The sequence below is a fragment of the Phasianus colchicus genome, chromosome 7, assembly GCF_987193195.1.
Source record: "Phasianus colchicus chromosome 7, bPhaCol1.hap1.1, whole genome shotgun sequence".
Classification (NCBI taxonomy): Eukaryota; Metazoa; Chordata; class Aves; order Galliformes; family Phasianidae; genus Phasianus; species Phasianus colchicus.
Window position 1 is genome coordinate 959947 of NC_143442.1, and position 22518 is coordinate 982464.

General features: G+C 45.2%; 1 long non-coding RNA gene across 5 annotated transcripts in view; it reads left to right on the forward strand.

The window, feature by feature from the left end:
• Positions 1-22518, forward strand: part of LOC116227469 (uncharacterized) — a 103719-nt gene that overhangs the window by 73126 nt on the left and 8075 nt on the right. For 4 of the 5 annotated variants that reach the window (XR_016468077.1, XR_016468079.1, XR_004166569.2 and 1 more), the window contains 2 exons: positions 3070-3158; positions 18208-18525. This is a non-coding gene — a long non-coding RNA (uncharacterized LOC116227469). Of the gene's footprint in view, positions 1-3069; positions 3159-18207; positions 18526-22518 lie in introns of those variants that run through there. The other variant, XR_016468080.1, reaches the window with a different exon arrangement.

Sequence of the window (22518 nt, forward strand, 5' to 3'; positions counted from 1 at the left end):
GTATCTTGGAAAACAAACCCTAGAAGCAGTTGGGGTGCCTCAGTGAGCCATGGCTCCACAGTGGCCTGGCAGGTGGGACAGGGATGTGGGTGAAGGAAACTGCACCGCCTTCTGCACTGCTGTTCATCTATTATTTTGCTAGCTAACCATCTCTGCTGTGAGTTCAGTGCATTACGTGATGGAATTCAGCTCCATTTAATGGTCTGGTGTGTAAAATCTGAGTACCAGTGGCAGTGGGGAGTTGGGCAGGTGAGGCACTCACACAGTTTCTGAGTGTGAGTCCCTAATTGTTTCATCCTGCTGCGTGCATCCACGGTCACGGTTTACCTAGTGGAATTCTAATGGTGTTTCATTTAATGATACTACTATACTCCCCATTACTGAATTTTTAACTTTCTCTTTTGAGCCATTACATGTGATTATCCCGTATTATCTCCCAGTTTATTTTGGGGACAAAAGGGCCCAAACACGTAGGGAAAGCTCATTTTTATTCCAAACTGCGTGTTATTTGCAGTGACGTGCAGTTGGTGTATGAGTTGCTGTAGATATTGCATGAGAAATGTGATTCTGACAGCATGTTTACTGCTTTTCCTCTTCCCCTGCCCAGGGAGGTGGTGGAATCACCGACCCTGGAGGTGTTCAAGGAACATTTGGATGTTGTGTTGAAGGACATGGTTTAGTGAGAGCTATTGGTGGTGGTTGGACTGGATGGGTCTTTTCCAACCTTGTAGGTCTTTTCCAACCTTGGTGATTCTGTGATTTACGGTATGCCCATGGAAATACAGGCAGAAGCAGCCTATAAGTATAAGCTGCAAAATGGCACAACCAGGATGCTCTCACATCAGAAGGCACGTAGTTATAATTGTACAATGTGACTTGCAGCTTACATCGCGATAACTTGCAATTTCTTGTCGTTACCAGGATGAGTTTGGCAAGTGGTTTCTGTGCACCTGGCCACAAACGTTACGTGTGATTTGGCTGCTTCCTTTCTGTTTGGTTTTCTAAGGTGGCATTTTAAGATCAAATTTATATAAATTAGATGACTTAAAAATACTCGGTGGCCCGCTGGTTCTCCTTCTGAAATGCCTGTCACCTTTTTGCCATTTTTTAGTAACAGGGCAATTCCTAGAACCTCGGGTCGGCCATCTTTGCAGTGTCCTCCAAATCTCAGCGCCGAGGCTCTTTAGAAGTCCCAGTTTGGTGTTTGTTTGATTCCTGCTGTCGGCAGGCGTTGTTCTGCAGCTCTGATGTTGGGCTGACTGAGACCCTTTCACAATTTCTCGGTAGCTTTGCACCCGAAATATCAATGCCCTCATTTCTGCCAAGGTTTGATGAGGACTGCTGTCACTTATTACAGATTAAAATCGCATTCAAAGTCTTTGAGTTTTGAGCTTTACGGTAATCCAGGCAAAATCGCCATCGCTCATCTGATTCTGCACCCCCCTTTCTTCTAAAGCTTTCTGCCACCTGCGTGGAACTCCCGCTATCTGACTTTTTATATGCTGCTGCCATTAGACTGAAATGATTTTTCCTCAGTTTGCTCAAAGACAGATTTAAAGTCAGGTCCCAGAGGCAGCAGGAAAGTCGATCCCCTAAGCTACTCAGTCGTTGTTTGCTTTTTTACATGTAATATCCCATTTCTAAGCCGGAGTGTAATTTAAAATACAACACGCACCACAAAAATACATCCTTTGGAAATTTTGTAATTTGACATTTAATGGAAATTAACGGCTTTTATCATCAAGTTTTCCTGCACCCCCGACCTGAAGAAAGGATAAAAGTATCTGGTCCTGTTTAGAAATATTTCCCAGCCTTTTATTTTGGCTGGAGTTCCCTGACTTCAAATCAATGCAGCCCTAAAATAATGCTGTCGAGCTCATTTAAAATACATCCAAAATATATATATATACTTTAGAGTGCATTAGTTCACCTAAAATATAAATCTCTCTCTGACCCCGTAGTTATGTTTTCATCCCCCCTGAATACACTGGGGTCTGCAGGGAAATACCCATTAAACCCTCACATTTATTGCTGAGCTGAGAGCAGCAAAGGGTTACTCCAGCCCCAGCATTGTAAGTACAAGCAACAGGACTCCATTGGCTTTAATTTGTCCATGTCTTTCATTTGATACTACCAGTATTAATAGCTTCGCAAGGAAATTCTGCAGTCATTAATCATAATAATTAATCAGATCCAATTATATTGCATATAAATGCGAACAAATTGCTGAAAAAATAATGATCTATCACCAACATGTCAGAAGGAAAAAGAGACTAAAATAGTAATTAGAAGCAGGGATGTAGTTGTGTACAGGTACTCTGCGGCTGATGTTAACAGTAGGATCATCTGATGATGTAATTAGTGGGAAGAAGGTCCGGCCGGCTCTGCACAGCCCCCTGTGTGCTGGGGGTTGGGGGAAGGGGTTGGGGGGGGAGAAAGAAGTCATCTTCCCTTCGGTGACCGTTTTTATATTCACCACTAATTCCTTGCTTTGTCCAAAGAAGATGCAGGAAACGTGGCCTCGGTCATTTTACACCAAAGTTTACCTCGATGTATTTCCAGAATTCCCCAAAGCCCCTCTAAAGCTGGGGAGGAGCAGCGGCATTTCCCCCCATCAGAAAAGTGCCGTTTAGTAAAGGTTTGTGCAGCTCGGAGGAAACGCTCAAGTGGGATTATTCTGTACAAGGGACCCCGCTCCCCCAGGTCCACGCATCCACTCCTTTCCCTGCGAGGCAGATTTTCAATGGGGCTTTAGGGGAAGCACGCTGTGCTGTGTGCTGTTGTGCACGCTGCCGATGGGCGCCCGTTCAGTGAGTGTTAAAACAGCCTTTTTTTTGTTTTTTTTTCCCCCATTTTTTAGAAAAAGCACCCCCAGATCTTCAAATCGTGGTGCAGTGGATTACACTTGAAACAGTTAAGGACTGATGAGCAGTTTTGTGATAGATTTTCTACTTGAAAATAAATGTGAAGTTCATCGTAGTTTTCAATACTAAGCACTGCACTTTGCTGCCTTTGATCTCAGCGTTGTGACTACTACAAAGAAATAAAACCTTATCTTACCTTTTCCAGCATCTACTGCGGAAGACCTCAATAATGCATAAGAACATCTGGAAGTACGGTAATTTCAGCTATCAGAGATAAGAATTGACACAAAACAGGTAAACCCTACAAAGTCATCGTGTTGAAATGAGCTGATTAAGGTCTGCTAACATAAAACATCATGTCGAGTATTTCCATGCTTGCTACATCTTCCCATTTTATATATCTGAAAAAAGGAATGCCAATTATTTAATCCCTCTCGGTGTGTTTAATAGGTTGATTAGCTGGGAGCTATATTATATTTTTCCATAAAGAGACGGAATAGGCTGCAAATCTATTGCCATACCCATCTATTTAGAGTTAACTGTGAGTTCATAGAAAATACATGGGCATAGTAAACAGGGTTTTGAAATGACAATTTTTTACTGGTTGCAAGTGCTAATTGCTAGTTTCTCAAGGGTATAGAATTAATCACCTGCTAGATTTACAGTCTCTAGGTTGAGACCTGAGGATGGAGGCAATAAGAAAAGCTCTTGAGGGACATATCATATGGTGAGTCTAAATATCAGTCTCTATGCATATGTAAATTGGCAACAAAGTTTTTTCAAAGCTCAAGTATGCTAATTTCAAACAGGCAAGACTAAAGCTAGCTTTTAGCAGCTGTTTAACGTCTGCCTGTGGGTGGTAGAGAGAGCTTAAAATACAAGCAAACAGTGGTGCATAAGTAATTAGCAACATTTTGCCGGGCATAAATAATTCTGTTTATATTGCTCTTTGAAGAGTATAGAATACAAAATAACAGATCAAGTGCACCTTTGGTCACCAGAGGTTAACTGCTCTTCCTCTTTACCTTTTCCTCGGTTTCCGACTCTTTTAGGGATGAATTAAATGAGGGTCAGTGCTGTTCTCTGTCGTTTGTATATTCAAGGCAAATCTGGGACGTGCCATTTTGGCAGCTCAGTAGCACTCCCAGATGATTCCCCATCCTAGGATAAACTTTTCTGGTGCTACGGAGTGGATCTGACATGGACCTTTATCTGTATTTAGAGCGCTGTGATTTCCCCAGGTCAGACAAAGTTGGTACAGTTATGCTAGATTTGCTATTTTCTTAAACTGTAGAAATCGGTGAGTCGACTCGACTGTGTTCAAGGTCATACGGCTGCTGATAATCCATAGGACAAAATAATCAGGCTTTAGCAATCCTCATAATTTAAATTATCGGCTGTATTAAAACAATAGAAGGGTTATTGTTATCACGTTCTCCCAAAACCTGGAGCTCCCGATGTGACTGAGCACAGAGTGCTCCCGTCGCGTGGCTGGATGCTCTGGACTCGCAGGGCTGGCTAAAAGCCCAAAAAGCTGCAACAGAGGGTTTTTAAAAACATCTCATTTGATTCAGCAAAGACCTTGAAATTAATCGGAAGGAAGATGAAAGATTTAACGTGATTTGGAAACACCTCCTCTGGAAAAAGGATTATGGAGTGCTGACTGTGATAAGAGTCGGGATTTTAAAACTTGATTTTGATGAGATGTTGATGCTTTAAGGAATGAATAGGTGAGGCACTAATGGTTACCAGAGGAAGCTCTGCGTGCGGATGTGCTGTGTTGCTATAGCAAAGGCTCATGTAGGTATCACCACCCTTCAGACAGTGGCCGGTTTGCTGTCCTGAGAGGGTGGGAGGCTTGAAGAGAGGGAAGGGATGTGGTGATTTGCTGATTGATTTCGCGTTTGCAGAGCAGCACAGGTGCCCATGCATGGGGCGATTTCCCTTGTGCAGAGCAGTTGGTGCTGACACCAAGCACAGCCTGGCCAGGCTAACTCAGGACGTGGCTGCCAGCCTCTCATCGTTCCAGCTTCCCCCAGCATCTCCTATCTCTGAGTTTAATTATTCATTTGCTAATGCACTTGCGTCTCCCCGCAGCACCCAAGGGTAATTTGTCATTGCGTCTGGGGGACGTGGTGTGGGTCAGGTGGTGCTCCCATGGATGGGTGGGAGGGCAGTCCGTGAGTTCTGCCTCCAGCACTGCGCAGCCCACTGCAGATCCCGCATTCAGAGAACCAGACAGCAGCTGTGTTGAAAGGGACCTTAGAGATTGTAGAACCACAGGATGATTGGGTTGGAAGGGACCTTAAGGTCTGTCCAGTTCCAACCCTGCCTCTAGATCAGGCACCGAATCAGGCTGCCCAACGCCCCATCCAATCTGGCCCTGAACTCCTGCATTGACCATGCATGTGTTCACTGCTACAGAGATGTCACTGCACAGGATGCAAACCGTGAGCAAGAGGTGGCCCACAAGCTCTACGGCTGGAAATCACTCCTGTCTAGGTGGAAATGGAAGTTCTCTTTTGTCCCTGTGAGGGCATCCCGTGCCACGAGGATTTCTACACACACGGGAGGGGAGAATTTGTCCCCTGGCTTGCCCTGATCACCCTCTGATGAGCACAGTGGTGTGGCTCTGGAATACTGCATTGTAATGGCATATCTGGAGAACAACATCTTGTATTGATTTTTCATTTTATTTTGTTTTTCCTCAGGGCTTTTTTATTGGTATGATTATGTGAGTTGGCTCCCACCTGCTACCAAGCGCTTGCTTTCATCTTATGGGCACTCATTTACATAAAACCTAAAAGCAAGAGATAATAACAAATATTTGGCTATTCCATGAATTTTAAAGCTGTTTTCATCAGCAGGGAGAAATATGACTTCCTACTGAATATTTGACTGCTGTCTGTAAAGTAAAAAATCCAAACAAACGATGAAGGGAGTTTCCTATTTCCTTTCTTTTGACGAGAGCTTTGCATTTGCTTGAACATAAATACTTTACAATGGAAGCCGTCTGATTAAAAGGAAGCAACGCGCTGCCAGTGCTGCCGCTTCCCAGTGCTGTTACAGTGTTGGGAGACCACATCCATTATGGGTACATCCAGCCCGAGAAAGATTTCTGTTAGCTCTGGAAACTTGCACATTATATTAAAAAAAAAAAAAAAAAAAAAAGCCCTCTTCAGCTGTCATGCTGCAGTGGCAGAATTTAGTTCTGTTCTCAAGAGCTTCCTTGTCCCATGAGTGCAAAGACAATAGTACACTATATAGAGAGCCAATAAATCAATTAGCTTTAACAGCCGGCGTTCAGGAAATGCATTTATTCTCTTCAATGAAAACACAGTTTTTACTTGTAGCCATACTTCATACTGTTAAGGTCAATTTTTCATGTGGAAATTAAATCCGGTGGATGAAAAACTGCTTGTATATTCCATAAAGGGGGAAAGAACTGTTCTTACTGATGTGGGATCACAAGTTTGCTTTATTTGTAATTATCCTTCTTAAGAGTAATTGAGATTCTAAACAGTGGCTAATAGCTCGGCTGTCTCAAATTACCACCGTCTGCAACTTTACCTTTCCAAAAACAAGTGAGCTTTTCAATTGCAACACAACTACTAAAGCCCGGGTCATTTTAGAACAATTAATTGAAAGAGGTGATTAATAGCTTAATAATGGGTTGCTCTGCAAGTGCATGGGAAGGTGTAGAAAGGGAATATTGCAATTTTATATCCCTAAAACACAGCCTAATTGAAAACCCAGCAGTTCCTGGGGAGGCCTGGGGCTTTGGAGCCCAATGCTGGGGACACCAAAATCAGCCCCCAGCCCTGGGCTCTGCCCAGCACGGTGAGAAAGCTGCAGGGTGACCCGTACTGGGGGGGTGCCGGGGGTCTTTGTGCGTGGCGTGGCCGCCTATGGAGCTGCACTCAGCTGTGGGTAGGGAGCACCAGTCTGGTTTTACAGATGGAGGTGTGGGGAGAGGGCTGGAGGAGCGTGCGAGGGGTGGCTGAGGGAGCTGGGGTGGCTCAGACTGGAGAAGAGAAGGCTCAGGGGAGACCCCATCGCTCCCTGCAGCTCCTGACAGGTTGTGGTGAGGTGGGGGCTGCCTCTGTGCCCAGCTAACAGCAATAGGATGAGAGGTGATGGCTTCAAGTTGCACCAGAAGGTGTTCATGCTGGGTACGAGGAACAATTCCTTCTCCAAAGAGCAGTCAGGCAGTGCCCAGGAAATGGGGGTCACCATCCCTGGGGGTGTCCCAGAGCCGTGGGGATGTGGCACTGAGGGATGTGGGCACTGGGCATGGTGGGATGAGTTGGGCTTGGGCATCCGAGAGATCTTTTCCAAGCTGAATGGTTCTATGAATCACCCAAAGCAACAAGCCTGGGCAAGGGAATTGGGATTTCCAGTCTTGCACTCCTTCATCCGCTGTGACATCCCTGCTCGTGGGTCTGAGGGCAGTCTGTGAGTCTGGGAGAAAGGAGGATGGAGAAGCGGAAAGGGAACAAAACAAAACAAAGAGGCATTTTAGAGGAAAACCACTATTGATGGTCATACACTTTGGGGAGACAGCAGCAGGCACAGCAAGCTGCCCTCCTGGGTGTGCAGATGCTGTCAGCGTGAGCAGGGATCCCTGCAGCACTTAAGGTCCTGAGCTCCTGCATGTGAGCCCTTTGCCTACCACCATGAAAAGCAGATTAGGTGTCTGGAAGGTGACTTCTGGTTTGCTTCCTCATTTCTTGCTGCCCCTTCCCTGTCTTGCACATTCTGCTCTGGTCAGAGGGAGTGGTGGAGGTTTATTTTTTCCCCTTCCTTTTTTTGATTTCAATTCTTTCCCTTGTTATACCACCCCCAGTGCCTGTCTCCCTCGCTACCCCACGCGGTTCCTTTGCAGCAATGCTGATGACCTTGGTACAATTGACACCTTCACACTGCTGGCATGCACAGGCTGCCTGGCGTCTCTCATCCTCCAGGTCAGCACTCACAGCCAATTGCAGGGGAAGCACTGGGGCACTTTTGAAATTATAAATCCTGTGCGTTATTTAAAGAGTTCTGCCCAGGTTGTCCTCTGCTGCTGTGTTTAATCATTCTGAACAGAGGGCTGAGAGCAGTTATAAGTTAGGACTTTTTAATCGTTGTTTTTAAAGGAGCATAGCTGTGTGATGCTCATAGGCCCAAAGTTCTTTATGGCTGTTCTCTTCTAACATCTGCTGACCCTTTGTGTCCCTTATATGCTTACAGAGCTCAGTTCCTTACACAAAGCCATCCCTGCTTGCTGCCATCCCATGATGTTTACAGACAGAATGACACAAATCCTTCCAGGAGCCCTTTCCTGCACTTGTTCCATGGGTTAACGCAAGGGAGAGGAGCAGGCTGTGAAATGAGATGGTCCCTGGTCTGCATTTAAGGGGAGAAGTAGGGATGGTTCTGGTCCTGCATCCCCTGGGGAAGGAGCCCAGGCCCTGCTGCATGCTTCAGAACAACGAGCTGGGGTAAGATATGATTTACAGAAAGTTTAAACAAACTTCATTTTAAAACCAACTAATGCATTCATTTACGTTAATTAATGCATCCCAAGCTATAGTAATTAGTTGTAATTAGCATTTGGCTGAAGTACAGGTAGAACTCGGAGTGTGACTGCTCAGTCTGGGATTTTTGCATTTTCCATAGACAAAGCAACGTCTACAACATATCTGCTGCACGTGGAGGCATTCTTGGAGAGCAGATATCTCTATATGGATCTGCATATTGGATATCAATGAAAAGATTCTTAAAATTTCATGAGAAACAATTTCAGCTGTCTTGGAGCATTGCAGGATTAATATTCTCCATATGCTCTTGGGCAGTATCATAGAACAGCAGAATCATTAAGGTTGGAAAAGACCTCTAAGATCACCAATCCAACCCTATCCCATCCCCACCGTGCCCACTAACCACGTCCCTAACCAGCTCCAATATGCAGAATGCTTCTGTTTTGCATTGCTGTTACCTGTTCAAGATTTAGCTCCTGGGATGGGAGGCAGAAAGAAACCACTCTCTGGAGGTCCAAAATTGGTATAAGCCCAGTATGGACTAAATGCAGTATTGGAGGTCATACTGGAGCTGCAAGGGGGAAACTGGGTGGGAAGGGTTCTGTACAGCTCTGTTGTAGCAGTTGACCTCATGCTGAGTTTCCACAGACTCGGGTCTATAATGAGTGCATCTATTTGCACCTTTTTTTCTGATGTCTGTCAGAGGGGGTGAACGGAGGTAAATAGAATGTAGCTCTGACAAGGAAGTGGGAAATATTGTTTTTATGACTGCATGACTGGCATCTCACCGAATTTCTTGCAGATAATAAGAGGGGGAATCATAGGATCATGGAATCCTTGGCATTGGAAGGGACCTGTAAAGCTCTCCTGTGATGAGGGGGGACACCACAGGTCAGGGCCTGGTCCAACCTCACCTTGAAAGGAGATGGAGACGCGTGGGTTAAGGACGGATAGTCAGTTTTTAGTCATGTTAGAATGTTTTCTCCGTTTGGTAGAGCAGGAATAGCACTGCCACTGTGACAAGGTTTGAGAGAGGCACTGAACAAAGCGTGGGGAGCTCCGGGAGCAGTGTGCTGTGATTGCAGGGCATGGGGCACCTGCTCACAGGAGGAAAATGTGTGCACCAGCAGCGTGTGGGGCTGCTGAGATGGGGCTGGTGGCAATGGGGTGGGAGGAGGCTGTATGGGGCGAAGGATGGGGCATGAGGAATGAGTTCTGAGGGAAGCTCATGTGACCCACCTGCACGAAGCTGATCTGTGTGCCAAAAGGGAAGGGTTGGGTAAAAAGAGCCTACTGTATTTAATGCAGGAGACCCCCAGCCTCCTGGGCGCCGTTCTGCACTTGTACAGACTGCTGCCATCAGTGTAATCATTGCCTCCTTGTTTTTGTCTTCCCATGCTGTTGTAGTGAATTAACAGAGAATGTCATTTAGAGAAGATGAACACATTTTTGAATCGTTTCGTTGCCAAGAAATTCATGGAGCACCTGAAGGCTCCTTGTTTTTCTCACCTTTATGCCAGCATGGGGACATAATTAATTTAAGAAATTTAAGATTAAATACAATGATAATAACTGACCACAGCTAAATGGATGGAGAGACGCCTGATTATTTTATGCTAATTTTTGAGGACATTGTCAGATTTGGACAGGGCTTAAATTCATGCTTGAAATATATTGATTAGCGAGACTTAATTTTTCTTGAGCTCTGATAGTGTTGTAAATATTTTCATTTGTTACGCATAACAAAATATACATGAATCTGTCAGAATATAAATGGTTTTCTTCTGGCCAGGATGGCTTGAGGGATTTATTCCGAGTCAGTTGTGTTACTGTTTGCCCTCAGGATGTATAATATATATTTTAAGGGAATGTGGATTACTGTAAGACACTTATATTATTTGTGTGATTAATATTAGTGTTACAATGAATGAGGTCTTGTGGTCTTACTTTGCTCTTATAGTGACTTAATCATTTCTCATAAGAGCGAAGTCATCTTAATAAAACATTCCATACAGTAGTTTGCGTTTTCTCGGATATGACAAATGCAGCTGCGGCAAGGTGTGAATTTTCTGTTATTAAATATATAGTATCATGAATTTAATTTACTCTAAGACACATACATGATATCGTTATGTAGCTGATTGAGATTTGAATTCAGGCCCGTTGCTCCTCACCCGGCTGGGCCTGAAAGGATGACCAGGGTGAAACTCTGCATTTCCAAAGCTCATTTCCAGCCAACAAACTCATTGCTGAGGTTCTGGGTGTGGGATTTCGTACGCTGAAAAGGTCAGCCCTGCTGAGGTGTGCTTGCAGTTTTACGTGTGTAATTTCCCATGGTGAGCACTGGGCACTGGTGCTACCCAATACAGGGCTGTATTCCTTTCCTTATGGACTTGGCAGCTCCGTGCGTGGGCCCTCCTCCTGCTGCTGCAGCAATGGGGTCTCTCAGGAGCGAGCCTTCCTAGCAAACTGGGGTTCCTCGGGCTGCTTGGGGTGCATAAGTGCCTCCTGTGCCCACTGCCACGCTGTCCTTGTGGCTGGGCCATCTTCCCCCTCAGTCATTAATTGCACTGCTTCCTACCCCCACCGCGGGCTAAGAGCCCAAGCCTCAAGCACAGTCATTCTGGGAGATGCCCAGAGGTGGGGAAAACCTTCTGCCAAGCGTTTCTGTGCGTGCCCATTGACCTCCAAGTGCGTTTTGTATGGAGAGGTAGCAAAGGGTTGTTCTGGCATTCCTACGCTTTCCTAAGGGCACCGTTTTGGTGGGTCTGGCGACGATCGGTTGACAGTTGGACTTGACGATCTTAGAGGCCTTTTCCAACCTTAATGACTCTGTGGTTCTGTGGCTGTGCTGGTAGGAACCCTGTCCTCTTCCAGAGCACAGTGCCAGCGCAGGAGATGCTGCAGGGCCTGAGTGGGGGTTTCAAATTGGAACTGTAGGGCAGGAAAGGTTGGGTGTTGGTGCTGGAGGCCTTGCCGTAGGAGGGCCTGTGCTGGCAGTCCGTGCATCAGCATCAGCAGTAGATGCGTGGAAGGCAGGTCCCTTCTCCAGAGCTTTGAAAACAGTTTGCAGTGTGTGGACAGGATGCTTTATGAAAGAACCACAGTAAAAACACCAGCTTTCTTTCACAGCAAATATGCATCATGCATTTTACGCTTTAAAAGTACCTAAAATTGTCAGGGTTCTAGTGAAAGTTGTCTGCACTGCAAAAGAATGATGCTGGTAATTACAATAAATTCAGCTAGGACACGGTGGACAAGAGCTTTAAAAACTTCAGAAACATCAATTAAAGCCCAAGTTCTGTGCAATAAGCATCAAAAATTGATAAAAACTGAAATTTAGGTTTTTAGATTTAGTGTTTAAATCAATCAACTGCAAACAAGATTTAATTAAAGAATATTATTTCAAAGTGTAATTACCTACTGGGATTAGAATGAACCTCTATTGCCCATAATGTTCTCCTACTGTGATCCCACACTGAAAAATGTTGAGTTTTAGATTAATATGCATCTTGTAAGTACAAGTCCTAATCTCAATCTTAAAGGACATTTAAAACACACTTGGAACCTTCTATGCAATCAAGCACAGTGTGACTACAATGTCCACCATGCTAAATTTGTGATTACATTTTTTATGTGCATGATTTAAATCGCTTTAGCAGCCGTCCAGGGAGCATTTTACCCTGCATATTAATTACACAAAGGCTTTGTCATGTGAGGGTCTCAGTGGTCATGGTCTGTAATCCAGCTCATTTGAACTGTGAGTACAGTTTTTGAGCATGCTGTGCACATCAAGCTCAGCTTTAAAGCTAGAATACGCTGAGATGGTTAACAGGTATGGTTCCTGCTTAAGGAATGAATGCCATTTATTTAGTGACATCTGCAAACTAATTGCTTAAGAATCCGAAGCTGGAAAAGCACGGTCACAAAGCTTTTCTAAATCTGCTGCATACATGGGCTGGTATTCCTGCCTTCTGTTATCTCCACAAGGCAAAATAGCAGAAAGCACCACAATTGTTACTCAGATGAGACACTTATGTTATTTGAGTACCCTCACCCTTGTGACAGAAGGGTATCTCATCTAGCCTGCCTTGGTTTCTCTTTGTCCATCTTACTTGGACGTTGCACACTCTTAGTTTGCAGGGAGCTCACCGTGGCATGCAGCGTTGCAAATCAAGCAAGTATGGTGCTGAAGGAGCATCCCAGGACTCATACTCTTCTCTGCCCCTATGTGTATTTTTGAACATCCGCTTCAGACATCTTAAAACGAGTGGTTCTGGTGCATAGCAGAACGCATGCCTTGTGTCTGGAGGTGGCAGCACAGGAGGGAAGGGGCCGAGGGCTGCCTGGTGCTGTGCACTGGGGCTGTGGGCTCCTCCCACAGGAGCTGGGTTTCCAGTTGACTCACAGACAGGATTCTGCAATTCTTAATTATTTCTCACTTAGGAAACATTTAATTGAAGCCATAAGTAGGCCGTATTTTTATTATTCTAATGAGATTCATGGGACTAATCACGTAGCAGAGACGGACTGGGAAGCTCCGTTCCCTTTCCTTATTGTGCAGGATCAAGAAGAGGATAAGGATACACAAAAGTTTTGCTCAAGCCTTTGGGGAAAAACTGCTTGTAGTGTGGCTGTCTTGTGGAACTGTGCAAAGCCAAAGTGCTGAAAGCCTTACGTGTGTGGAAGGCAGGCATGCTTTCCTAGGTGTTATGATCCACGCCAATGAAGGGAGGGGTACCCAGCCTGGGGTGTGGTAGGCATCGTGGGGGCAGTTAGAGAAATGATGTTAAGGTGAGTTGCATGGAATGCCAGGTCGTGTCTGCACAGATTATTTTTATGCTCTTTTTTAAATTTTTATGTAATTCCATATTTTCTGAAACACGAATTCAGAAAAATGAACCACATCTGAAATGATAGGACTTTTCCATGATTAAAAGGCAACTCTTCTCTCAATTTCCCCATTTTTTTCTAGCTGAGAAAGCCCTCAAATCTTTCTATAAATGATTGGCCATAGTGCCTGTTGTAGTCCTTTCATAGGGAAGCAGGGTGCTGCCTTGCCCTGTTGACCTGGCAGTAATGTTGGTCTGGCTCCTGGTGATGGTGGTGCCAATGCCTCATCCATCTCTCAGTTGCCGACAAAATGCAGGAGACAAAAAAAGTCGTTACAGTTTGATTGCATTTGAATGGAAGCTCTTCTTGTTCCATTTCAGTCAGATTTCAAAGGCTAAATTAGTAAGCAAATTGGAAAGGAAAGCAGTAGTTCGAGATAAGAAGCTGGAATATCTAGCTTTGTAACACCTGTGTAATATGTATTTTTTCCATAGTAGTATTTATGTCACCAACTTCGTGAGTTTGGTGCATCCCTGTTTTTGCTTTGTTCCCACCCCAGAATATGGTTAATCCAATCAAAATTGAGTTCCAAATATCAATTCCCAACATATTCCCATTGGGAACACCCATGACAAGCTGGTTATTTCCTCACCCCACACAAGGGATGCTGCTCTCCATTCGGTTGGGTCACAGTGTTCAACTCTGGGCTCCTCTGGCCAGCTTTGCTGCCCCGTTCCTGGACGGCTTTCCCTTGTCCCCTATTTGTTGCACAGGTGCTTTTGTACGTGCTTTTCATCACGTGTACATCTTGGCTGTGATCAGTGAAGGCGTGCACCAGCATGCATTCTGTCCATGGCTGTGCGTGGCGGATCAGAGGTGCGTGGTGGCTGTGAGTGGGGTGTATCTGTGCAAAGTGTTGGCCTCGTGCAAGCTTTGTGCAAGCCTTGTGCGAGGTGTGGCTTGGCTTTGTGCAAGCCGTCTCAGTTTCTCTTGTGCAGTTTTCTCAGCTTTCTACCAGAATTTTCCTTTTCTTGAAACTTATGTGGAAAGGCCCACGTGGATTTTGAAGTGAAAATGCCACTAACGTGTTTTATAGTGCCTTCTAATGGAGAAGGACATTAATGAAATCCGTACTTTCAAGTTGGGAAGCTATTTTTCTTGAAAACCCACCCCAAATCTGTGGCCTTTTATATTAGATTTTAATCAGTCCTGAATTTTGAAATCTCAGCATAAAGCTGTTGATATCGGTCCCCTTTGATAAATTATAAAGGTAAACTTTAATGAACAGCGAATAGAATCACCTTTGCTACTTGGGGGTAATAGAATAAAAAAGCAAACAAACACATTTTTCTTACTGCCACATGCCTCTCCTTAATAATAAGTTTTGTGTTTTCCGCAGAAATAGACGCCGTATAAAGTCTCATTAAATTAGCTGACTGATGGAATAAATACACAGCCCGTGGCTCTCCAGTCCGTAGTAAACTAAGCAAGGGTCTTGATATCTCAGAGTTCTGCTTATTTACACATGCCTCGGACTCTTCTCACAGATATGTAAATTATTCTGGTTAAAACTAAATGCTAAAGTCTACACCATTAGTCTTCCACTTCATGATCTCCACATGGGGCTGTTAGAGGGATAATGTACCATACAATACACGGTTTACTTTTAATTAATAGAAAAAAAATGCGGAATGAATATTAAATGTAGCTTAATGTGAAAGAAACCTCAAAGCAGTATGGTTGTTATTTTTTATTTTTTTTTTTTTTCCTTAAACATTCAGCTCTGCTTCAGCGTTAGGAAATAAGAAAAGTAGCGGTGGTCAAACAGCACCGTTATGGCGGGGAGGAGGAGGAGGAGGAGGAGCAGAGGGTGCGGGATGTGGGGTTCCATCAGCACTGGGGCTGCCCAGAGCCCACGGGCAGTGGGACCCAATGGGGCTGCAGCCCATTGCTCAGCGCGGCCCGGCGTTAAATCTTAATGCGAAGAACCTCATCAAATGGGAGCATTTAATTAAAACACAAGATCTGTTTGTCTGCGTTATAATTCAACGTGTCAAAATTAATGCCCCTGTTTTTAATAAATAGAATTACCAATTCGCAAACAGTTTATCACACTGTTCTCAACAACGGAATGGAATTTTAATGATATGCCATTATTTATTGCGACGAAACGAGCCTGTTCCATAATATTTGCCGAGAGTACAAGTTAGGATTTAAGAAGAAAAGCTCCATTAAGCCAGGGATGCTCTCTGGCGGCATCCCCTTTGTCTCATTTGGCTCACCTAGGATAAGGTAAGGCTCTCAGACTGAGACAAAGGCTGCCAACAGCTCTGCCGGGGCTCTAGGAGATAACAAAGTACTCACCGAAGGCACTTATTTGTCAGATTAAAGGGTTTGAGCTAAAGCCTGAAATTAGTAACTTCTCATCCCTTTTACCAAGGCGAGCCTGTGTTTTGCAATAAAATAAAGACCCTGCATTTTAAAACCTCTTCAGCAGGCAGGGTGTGAAACTAAAAGCTACTTGCTCATTTTTAAATTATTCATACATTCTTAATTGTGATGTTATCCTTATAAATGATAGTAATGGTACCGTTTAAAGCCTAAAAACCAGCAAGCACCTGCCACTGAAACGGGTTCATTTAATGCACGGTGGCTGAATCTTTAATATGGGGATAAATGAGGAGGCTCTGCTGGCAAAAATGCAGGAAGACACTTGGTTTTTTCAATGAGGTGATAAGTAACCAGATCCAATTGCTGGGTGGGAAGGGAAATTCAGAGTCTGATTCCTGACAAAACCTCACACTGGTGTGGATGGATCCTACTGGGCTCTGGCAGGAAAGGGGTTGCAGAACACCAGCAAGCTTTGCCTGCAAGCAGTTCAACTTCCATGGAGCTTTTCTAGTTTTCTTGGGAAAATTACACCGTTTCTCCTTTTTAAGTGTCAACACTTTTCAGTCCGACCACGTTGTGGTCACTCTTCACTCTTGCTACTGTTGTGAACGTGGCTTCAGGAAATTTTCATGCCGTTTCCTCTGGTAGGTGAAACTGTAGAGCATACCATTATGTGATCAAAAGCCTCGGATGTGTTCTTGGAAGCAAGAAACATTGCAGAAGGAAACACGATGGCAGTTGTACTAGATGATCTTTGAGGGTCCCTTACGACTGTTGTGTTGCGTTGTGTTCTCCCCTACCCTACCCTACTCTACTCTGTTCTCCTCTGTTCTATATTATCCTACCCTACCATACTCCATTCTTCTCTAGTCCTCAAAGAAGAAAATGGACTTGGAGTGGGAGGCTTCAAGTCCTCTTTTAGGCACCTGGTCTTAATCGTGAGGCCGCCTCAGATGGTGAAGTGCTGAATGTTCCCTAGTTCAGAGGGGATGCGAGGTATACCTAAGCAGGTGGCATCCCTTCTTTTTGGTAGGCACAATGAAGTTGTTCCAAAATTTCCACCTTTCAGGGATTTGCTCATTGAAAAGAAAAATTCCCACAACTTTGTCCCCACATCTTAAGAGTTCTTACTGTTGGTTACTAGCACAGTAAATCGGGGGTGGGAAAATGGAACTGTGTGGAAGAGCCCAGCAGTATCTGAGACTTATTCAGAGGTAAAATGGTCGTTACTAAATCTGTTATGCCCAAGCTGAACTGATGATGCTTTTAAATTCCGTGATATTCTGAACACTTCTTGCAAACGTTTTTATTGGTTGCCCATTTGGGAGCCAGTGGAGGCTCCTGGGAGGTTCCTGTTGTCTCCCAGGGTAAAAGCCCTTGGGTTCAGTGGTGGCCAGGACTTTCAGAAGCTGTCAGATGCCATTGAAGTTAAGGGAAAGGTCAGACTGTCCAAGGAAATTCTTTTTTGTCTTCCTAGATTTGGCTGCTATCCAGTAAAAAACTCAGAGAAAGAAGGCTTGTTTAATAGGGTAGAATAAAATATCTGCTTCCAGAGTAGGTCAGGGAACCACTCCATTTTCACCTTTTTCTGTGTGAGTCAGACCACAGGGGGAAATGTCCCCGTAATTAGATCTTGTATTTTCAGCTAAAAATCTGGAAAGATCTGGTCTACAAACTTGATATTTAGAACTTCATCTGCACCACAAACCTGACAGCAAGGGGAGCCACAGTGTCTCATCTCTACCTTTAAGGAATACCTGTGAGCGACACAGCCTAAGGGGAAAGGGGACAACAAGAGTAGCTCACACCTTTTTTTGAGACATGTATAAATACATTGGATTTACACTTCGGTGGTTGCAACTTTCCGGAGTCGTAGTGCAGCACATGAGTCTCTGCCATGGAGCACTGCTGGGTGCTGGGCTCCAGGAGGAGCTGCAGCCATGGGCTGGGTGCTGGGGGTGGCATGGTGGAAAATGGCTCTGCTGGGGGAGGTCTCCAGAGATGCTACCACTGGCAATTACTAGCTTTCTTCAGACTGTTAAAGAAAAAACAAATTCCTAATGGGCTCCCAAATAGGTCATAGGATCATAAAATGAAGATAAGAGTGATTTCTCATGTTTTACAACAAACTTACACAGAAGTATTAATAGCATTTCAATTCTCTGTGTAATAGGAATACTCTTAGCTCAGTCGTAGTACAAACATCGCGTTTAAGATCATTTGAGATCCCCAAAGCAAAAATATATTTATTTACAGATGAATATATCCCAGTGCTGTAACAAATGCAGCAAATTCCCGATGGGATTCCTTTTCCGTGCTCACTTCAAAGTGCAAGTCACAGACAATTTTCTGTATGGGTTGTGCCTCAGGGCGCTGTTATTAAGGGAAAGAAAAAGTGGATTAATTTAGTTAACCAATCTTCTGTACCTTTTCTTCGTAGTGTGCTCCAGGTAGGTTTTCATTTCCTAAATAACAGGACCCAAAGCTCTGCCTTGGGAGCCTCCTCTATGCCACAGAGTTTAACTTTTGCACAGAATGCAGGATAAAAGAATGTGTTCTTTTGCCTGAGTTGTGCTTCTGTCTTTTTTTTTCAACAGGAGTAAAGATTATGGCCGTGGCAAAGCACAGACCTGTAAATATGGCAGGGAACTGGTGCAGAAGATGAGCTTTGAGAATGGATGGTGGCATCTTGCTTGCAGCCTGGGCAGGGTGAGCGGCCAAGGGGGACCCATGGGATTCCCCATCCCCAATGTGGTGAGGCACGAGCTGCTCTTGTATGGGACAGGGGGGTTCCCATTTTTCTGGTGGGGAAAATGAATGTATTCAGCCAATGTATTCGCATGAAAAGCTGAGTGCAGTGGCTTTACAGACAGCAGGGGCAGTCTTAATTCTCAAGATGTGAGCGTTATTTGCGAATAAATGCCCTTCGTAGTCTCACAAAATTATTATTCAGGATGTCTTCCCATCTCACAGATGAACTATGAACTAATGGTTCTTTTTTGCATAGTTCACTTGACAAAGAATTGGTAGATTTTCTGTGTAATTTGCTATTATCCTAAAACTCTCAGCAAACCAAAATGCCAACCTGGGTTTTAAAATGTGATGTGTTTGAAAATGGAAATTTGACCACTCCAAATAGCAAAATCTTCATTTCCATTAGGATTTTTATGAACTGTCTGATTATAGATCAGAAAAACTCACACTGTTCTACAGCCTCCCGCGACGCACTAGACAAAATGATGAAAACAAAGGCAATTATTTGTACTGGGAACGGCGTGTTTCATTTACAGCTTTATCGCAGGGTATAGTCACATTGGAGGCTATTAGATTTTCAAGGATTTATTTACCCTACGTGGCTGTGAGTCCCTGCCAGGCCCCGTGCTCCCCCTGCCATGAGAGCAGCGGAGCTCCCCAAGGGCAGAGCACCGTGAGGACACTGGGTGGAATTTCTGAGGCGGATTCCTTCAGGGAGAGGTTTTTGCCTATTCCGCAGCTGTTGAATACAAGTAGAATATATGGCCGTTAAAGCGAGCAGGAGATCTCACTCCTTTCTAAATTGTGATGCTCACGTGCTTTGGTGAAGCAGGCATAAGGGTGCTGCTCTTGAGGTGCTGGTGCTGCCCGGCTGTCTGGAGGCTGAGCTTGGTGGCGACGCACCCCCTGCTCCCACCCTGCCCATAGCCAGGCCTTGGCGTTGTGTTGCTGCACCCCCTGCCCTCCCAGCAAGGGGCTGTGGGGCTCCCCAGCCTGCAAGCTCGCTATTGCCTGGAGCAACCCGGGCACAAAGGCAGCCGCAGTGCACAGCAGCACGCTCCTCTGCCCTTGCAAATGTGCGGTACAGCTGGAGGAGGTCTCCAAGGACTCATTTGTATCTCTCGTCTCCCCGGAGCTCAGCTTGCTTTTGGTGCATGAGCAGTGTCTTGGCAGCGATGCCAACCTTGAGGTTCACGCGCGCTCACTCGCTGCAGCACAAATCATGGGGACTGATTTAGGATCCTGGTACGCTCCCTGACCGGATTCCAACATCACGAGCAGACTGCGAAATTATGATGCATGTCAAAACTGCCAATGGGCAGAGACAAGAGCAGCAGGAGGAAAAAATACAGTTCCATGCGACTCCAAAAGCTCACTCTGCATAAAATGCTCGTGCCAGATTGCGCTCCAACATGTGTGTCCATTTCTAAGTAGGTCCCTTCACTGTGCTGCTAATCTACACAGTCTGACTGGTGTGAACTTGTATGCATACCGGGGAGGGGGGTTTTAATTTGTTGGAGGCAGATTTTGTCTACTGCTTCTTCTTAGCATTGCTCTTAGCATTGGAATGGTTCCACGAAGAAAGCCGCATTCAGATTATGTATGAATTGTGTCGCGGCTCGTATCATGTGAGCACCCTGGTCTTGGCAGAGTGCTCCGAGTTCAGAATGGAGCGCTGCACAAGGAGCAGCCCGGGCAAATGGAGATGTGTGCAATGCACGAGCAGCAGTGCGAAGTGCCCACTGTGCTGGGGTACCATAGGTGTGCTAATGGACATGTGCTGTCTGATCGGGAGAGCTTCACTCGTGCTGTTGGAAGCTCAGGAGGGAAGGTCTAGCATTGCATTTTCATTTTTAATTCTGGTCACGTATTACACAATTAATTATTTCACTGTTTCAGTAGGCGTTATTGGTTCTAGACCAAGTATAGGGATAATCTATAGTTTCTGAAAGTTTCGGTTGTCTGAAAGAGGTGGGAAGAAGTTGTGAAAGTCGTGGTTTCCAACCCTTCATTTTCTCTTAGGATCATCCCATCTGGAATGTATGTTAGTGAACCCCAGATCTGTTTGTCCAGAGGGGCTGTGGATGCCCCGTCCATCCCTGGAGGTGTTCAAGGCCAGGTTGGATGGGGCCCTGGGCAGCCTGGGCTGCTGTGAAATGTGGAGGTTGGTGGCCCTGCATGTGGCAGGGGGTTGGAGCTTCATGGTCCTTGAGGTCCCTTCCAACCCAAGCATTCTGTGATTCTGTGATCTGTCTTTGAGATCTGAACGCCTTTCTATAGTGCAGTGTTTAAAGCAGTTTGTTTAAAAGTTATGCATAGACATGTTATTAATCAGTTTGTTATGCACCCCAAAACTCCCCAACACATTGCTGGCCTTGCTTACACTTGAAGGGTTTCACAGAGGAGTTGTGTTGGTTGCAGTCTCACAAGAAGTGATGTCTCATCTCTTCACCCAACAGCTTAGGTATCTTCATATTGAGCAGGATCTCTCATGACCCATCTATAAAATTCCAAAGGAGCCTAATCTGATCCCCTGACCACTTCTTATGTGTACCCAGCATTATCACAGACCACAGATAAACTCACCTCCCCGGCTGCTCCATGGGTCTCTGCTTCTCCTCCTCCCTTTGGAGGCTCTGGCTCAACCTGCACTGGGGACCCACGTGTGTGTGGATGCAAACCATCCCCAGAGCAGCTGACGTTCTGGCAGGTGGGCTCAGCACTGCTTTGAGAGAGAGAGACTGTAGAATTTCAATAGGGATTTACCGCCCGTGGAAACGGACACGTGTTCCTGCTGTTGTGTGGTTGCAGAGCCAGTCTGGGGCGCAGATACATCTTGCAAATATCTTTTTATAGGTGCAACAGTTTGCATGGAAAAATGCGAGATCTCAAGCAGAAAATATGTTCTAATCAAAAATTTTTAATCATGTGATAAAACCCAAATACCTTCAAATATTTTGTTCTTTTCTTGGCTGTTTAAGTTTTAATGACTTATACAGCAGATGTCTGTTTAGGCATGCAGTAGAGAAGCTAAGTGCCACAGTTCAATCTTGGAGAATAAAAACAGTTTGCTTTTAAGTCAGATCCTAGAATTAGGAAATCTATTTGTCTCTTTGTAATTATTCCTGTGTATTTTCATTCTGTTGCTAGAAGGGTTTTTTTATTTGAACATTAGTTCTAATAATGCAATACACAAACATGGCGGTGCTCTTCCCAAGCGCAGAGACATGTTACAAGGTGTTAGCAATTAGAGAGTACAATAACAATAAGTATTACAGCACTTTAATGATGTCGAGAAGAATTTTCCAAAGTGTATGCAAAGATTTGTGCCTTGCTTCCATTGACTTTCAGTAGCATTGGCCAGGGGCTGGACTGTCTCTTTGTCCCATCCCTGCAGGCATTCAAGGCCAGGCTGGATGTGGCTCTGGGCAGCCTGGGCTGCTGGTGGGCGACCTGCACACAGCAGGGGGTTGGAACTGGATGAGCACTGTGGGCCTTTGCGACCCAGGCCATTCTGTGATTCTCCTTACACTGCTGGGATGCAAAAGCCGAAATTTGGAAAGCTTGTGCTGTATCAAAATTCAGAAATGTGATAGGTTTGGAACTGTTCCAGCAAAGTCAAAGCCATCCAAAAAGATAATTACCATAAGAGAACAAATTCAATTCTTTGTTTCTATCTAATGTGCATTTAGCATATTTTCACCGATCTTAAGCAATAGCTCTGCCAGACTGGAAGTGCTGGAGCTGACTCTGTGTGAAGGTGACTCTCTCTACGTGAGGGCATCTCTCCCTGCTCCAAGCAGCGGATTCGGAGCAGGGTTTTCAGGGCACGCAGCACCGGGCGCTCCCAGTTCCCAGCTTCGGTTGGTGTTTTGCAGGGCACGGCGTGGAGAACAGTGGCCTTTTGTGGTGGGTGTGCGGGACGTTGGCGGGGATGTCCCAGGCTGACGGCAGCCGCCGGTCCCCACACGCAGCGCTGACCACAATGTGCTCCTTGTGCCCTGGTGGGCGGCCGTGGGCTGCTGTGACTCACGGGGACACGTCTGCTCCTGCAGCGCCTGTACCCACAGTGTGAACGGGCTCATTCAGGAGAGCCCTGCAGACAACCCGGGCCTCCAGTTGAAGCTCTTTGTTGTCGGAGGTCGGCAAACCAA